The sequence below is a fragment of the Crocodylus porosus genome, unplaced genomic scaffold (assembly GCF_001723895.1).
Source record: "Crocodylus porosus isolate Cpor-Errol unplaced genomic scaffold, CroPor_comp1, whole genome shotgun sequence".
Taxonomy (NCBI): Eukaryota; Metazoa; Chordata; order Crocodylia; family Crocodylidae; genus Crocodylus; species Crocodylus porosus.
In genome coordinates, this window is record NW_017728943.1 from 129,614,164 (window position 1) to 129,618,825 (window position 4,662).

Below are 4,662 nucleotides of genomic sequence, written 5' to 3' on the forward strand. Positions count from 1 at the left end.
CTGCATGCCCATGCTGGCCTATGGAAACAAAGGGGACTGCTGACAGCCCAAGGCTCCCCAGTGAAGTATGGACCCCAAATTCTCCGACTCCTGGAAGCTGTTCAACTTCCCTTGGCAGTGGCAGTAATGCACTGTAAGGCGCATCAGAAAGAGGATCAAGACGTAGCCAGGGGTAATACCCGGGCAGACAGAGAAGCTAAAAATGCTGCCACCCTGAGAACCTGCTGACACCCACATGCATGCCCTCACTCCATCAGTGGGGGAGCTCCCGGATCCCCAGTACTCTGCCTCTCAGGAGCAAGGGAGGAAGCTTGCATGTGATGGCCACTGCCGCCACCCACCAGCCTGCACTGCCACTGCTATGTGTCCGGCCACACACCACCCCTCCTCACTTCACATTCAGCCCTGCACCAGTCTCCCCCAACTCCATGTCTGGCCCCGCACGAACTCCCCCTTCACATCCACCAGCCCTATGCCATCCCCTGCCCCACTCTGCATCCAGCCCTAAGCCACTTTCCCCGCCACATCTGGCCCCATGCCACCCCTCCCCCTGCTCCACGTCTGGCCCCGCTTCCCCCCCCCGGCTCCACATGGGGTGGTGGGTGGTGGTACTCTGTCCCCACCTGCCCTGCCCATCATTCTTGATGCAGCAGTGGCTGGAGCCAAGCCCTTCCGGGAGCCACATTTCCCAAGAGCGTTATGGACAGACAGACAGACAAAGCCCTTTATATATATATAGAATTCTGGTATTATGTTGTAAGGTCCTCTGTCAGGACTTGCTAAAGCCCCGTGTTGCCTCTTGGCTTTCTATGGGTGTGCTATTTTGCCCTCCAGAAAAGCTGTTCCAGACTGCATGATGTATGTAGTGACTTTTTATTTTGCTCCATCTACCTTTTCTCAAAGTGATTTTTTAATTAATTTTCATTCATGAGATAATATTCTATGTAGGACACAAAGCTGTTCACCAGAATGGGTCTACTCACATGACTGCAGTGACTGCAGCATACTGTTTAAATGGATTAATAGATTCATAGATGTTAGGGTCAGAAGGGATCTCAGTAGATCCTTGAGTCCTATGCCCTGCCCTGGGCATGAAAGAGTGCTGGGGTCAGACAACCCCAGCCAGATGCCTGCCTAGCCTCCTCTTGAAGACCCCCAAGGTAGGGGAGAGCACCACCTCCCTTGGAAGCTCATTCCAGATTTTTGCAACCATTACCATAAAGAAGTTCTTTCTGATATCTAAGTTAAATCTGCTCTCCGTCCATTTGTGGCAGTTGTTCCTAGTGACTCCAAGGGGTGCCCTGGTAAACAGGATATCCCCTATTCCTTGCTGCCTGCCCTTGATGAATTTGTAGGCAGCCACAAGCTTCTTATCAAACTTCTCTTGCAGAAGCTAAAGAGATCCAGGGTCCTCAATCTCTCCTCATAGAGCTTTGCTCACAGGCCCCCAACTATACGAGTGGCCCTCTTCTGAACCCTCTCAATGTTGTCCACATCCACCTTGAAGTGTTGCACCCAAAACTGGACACAGTACTCCCAACTGCGGCCTGACCAGTGCTGCATAATGGGGAAGTATTACCTCCTTGGACGTGTTTGTCATATACCTGCTAATGCATGATAAAGTGCAGTGGGCTTTACTGATCACTTTGTCATATTGATGACTCACGTTCATCTTGGAGTCAGCCGTGTAAGTGTGCTGGTGATTCCTTTTCCATAGGTGCAGCACCTTGCATTTGTCCTTATTAAACTGCATTCTATTCTGTTCCACCCACTTTTCCAACCTGTCCAGATCCACCTGGATTTGTTCCCTACCTTCTGGTGTGTTAACTTTACCTGATAATTTGGTATCATCAGCAAATTTGGGCAGAGTGCTTTCTCTACCCTCATCCAAGTCACTGATGAAGACATTGAACTGCACCAGACAAAAGACCAAGCCTTGTGGGACTCCACTGCCCACATCTTTCCAGGTCGATACCGACTCATCCACCACCACTCTCTGCCACACTCTAAGCCAATTTGCCACTCACCTAACCGTGTAGTCATCTATATCACAATTGCTTAGGTTATCTATGAGACTATAATGAGATACCATATTGAAGGCCTTCTTAAAATCTAAATAGATGACATCCACCTTGATTCCTGCATCTAAGCATTTTGTGACCTGGTCATAAAAAGAAACAAGGTTAGTCAGGCAGGACCTACCTGCTATGAATCCATGCTGGTTACCCTTTAGCATTGCTTTCCCCACTAGACTCTCACAAATGTGATCCTTAATAATTTTTTCAAGGATTTTCCCAAGGATAGAGGTGAGATTAACTGGTCTATAGTTACCCAGATCCTCCTTCCTTCTCTTCTTGAAAATAGGGACCACATTGTCCCTTTTCCAGTCCTCTGGGGTCTGAGCTGAGCACCAAGAGTGCTCAGACAGCCATGCCTTCAGCACCTATGGATGAAGATCATCCAGGCTTGCCAACTTAAACACATCCAGCCCCTCCAAGTGTCTCTTCACTAAGTCAGTGCTAACAGTTGGTGGGCTAGTTTCCCCTTTATGCCTGTCTATGATGCAGTTGGGAGCTTCGTCCTGATCTGAGTTCAGGAATACAGAGGCAAAAAACTCGTTGAAGAGCTCTGCTTTTTCCCCCCATCTGTTTGTCTGGGCCTATGCTACTGCACCTTCTTTTTGCTCCCTATATACCTGAAGAAGGACTTGTTGTTGTCTTTAATTTTTGTCACCAGCCTAAGTTGCATTTCAGCTTTGGCCTTTCTCACTGCCTCCCTGGAAGTGCGGGCCAAGTGGGTATACTCTGCTTTGGTAGCTACTCATTGTTTCCTCAGCCTATATATTTCTTTTTTAGCCCCAAGGCTTTCCTGGACTTTCCTGTCCAGCCAAGAGGGTTTCTTGGCCCCTTTGCCACCTTTCCTGTGCAAAGGTATTTGTCTCCTGCACCTATAGGATTTCTCCCTTTAGGAACAACCGCCCTTCCTGGACTCCTATCTCACCACTTCTCCTGTTCTTCAGTGCCTTGCTAAGTAGTCTCCTGAGCACACTAAAGTTAGCCTTCCTGAAGTCAAGCACTTCCGCCCTACTGGTTATCTTTCCCACCCTATCTTGGATAGTGAATTCAATCAGGTGATGGTCACTGTCTCCTAGGTTACCTTGTGTCAGTAGATCCCCCACCAAATCATCCCCTGTAGCCAGGGCCAAGTCCAGTAAGGCATTTCCTCTAGTGGGACCATATACCTCCTGCATTAGCTGAAGGTCCTGTATGCGGGTTAAGAACCTATGCAAATGGTTGCATGTAGCTGACTGCTCTTCCCAGCAGATGTCCGGGTAGTTTAAGTCATCCATGACAACCACGTCCCTTAACCATATGGCCTCCGAGAGCTGTCTGGAGAATTAGGTGACTTAGCTCTAAGCTGTATGTTTTGGCTGCCAGAAGCACTTTAGTTTAGGCAGCATAGAGCTAATTTACCTCTATAGGGTAAATTAGCCATGCACAGCTCCCTGTAGCCAAAGCCAAACTGAGCTAGCTAGTTTCTATACAAGCTACAGTCACTACACCCTTAACCACGTGTGTTTGTTTCTACTCATTATCTGGAAAACTCCTAAGTAAACCTGGACTCTTGCTGGACATAAACACTAGACACAAACACTTAATGTGATTGTATTCACAGGCATTTGTGTCTGTGATATTTTCCTTTTCTAAAGATAATCCTGGAAATGAATTTCCATTGGTACGGATGATAACAATGCTTCCCACCTCTTCTATAGCACTCTCCATTGACGAATCTCAAAGCACTTTGTAAAGATCAGTGTCACCTTTTTTTACAGCTAGGGAAACTGAGGCAGGGAGAGATGAAGTGACTTGCCCCAAGGTCACTCAGCAGGCCAATGGCAGAGCTGAGAACATAACTGAAATCCAGACTGACCCAGACCAGTGTTTTATCCATTAAGTCACATTATGGAAAATGAATCAATGTTTTACAGTCTTCTTTAATCTCATAAGTGGATTTGGACACCGATTTGAATAGTTTACACATCTCTAGTCCAAAGATCTGTGCATAAAGGCTCTAATCCAAAGCCAGCTGAAGTCAGTGGGCATGGCTACATGAGACGATTTACTAAACAGTAATGTAGTTTATTGTTCAGTAAGCATGTGCATCTACATGTGCACACACTTACTGTGCAGTAAATATCGCTACTTGAAAATGCAAGTAGCAAATTTACTCATAAGTAGTTACTGCGCTGTAATGCGTGTGTAGATGCCAAATGGGAGCAAACTTGCTCCCAGTCAGCCCCACCACCAGGGGGCCAGCCTCACTGAAGCCCCAGAGCCCCATGGATAGACTGCCTCTACGCCTGCCTAAGCCTCAGGCTCTTAAAAGCCTGCAGGCATTTTGAGTGCTGGTGCACAAGAGCAGGGAACCTAGGGTGCCTGCTGGCCTCTGCTGCCATAGTCTACTTGTGGCAGCCTGCCTGCACCCCAGTGCCACTTCCTGACACACCAGTGCCATGCAGCTGCCAGGGCTGTGCCGTCCAGGGCTGCAGGGTTCTGCAGGCTCATGCTAGACCAGCCGGTACCTGAGCCCAGTTGCACACAGCTCCTGACCACCAGGGCTAGTTCCAGCTGCCCAAAGCCAACCCCCAGCAGCCTGCCCAGG

At 48.4% G+C, this 4,662-nt stretch overlaps 1 long non-coding RNA gene across 1 annotated transcript in view; it reads left to right on the forward strand.

The window, feature by feature from the left end:
* LOC109319318 overlaps positions 1 to 4,065 on the forward strand; it is a 6,323-nt gene extending 2,258 nt beyond the window's left edge. Inside the window, exons 3-4 of the long non-coding RNA XR_002103480.1 lie at positions 1,684 to 1,685; positions 4,055 to 4,065. This is a non-coding gene — a long non-coding RNA (uncharacterized LOC109319318). The remainder of the gene's footprint in view (positions 1 to 1,683; positions 1,686 to 4,054) is intronic.
* Positions 4,066 to 4,662: the final 597 nt, after the last annotated feature.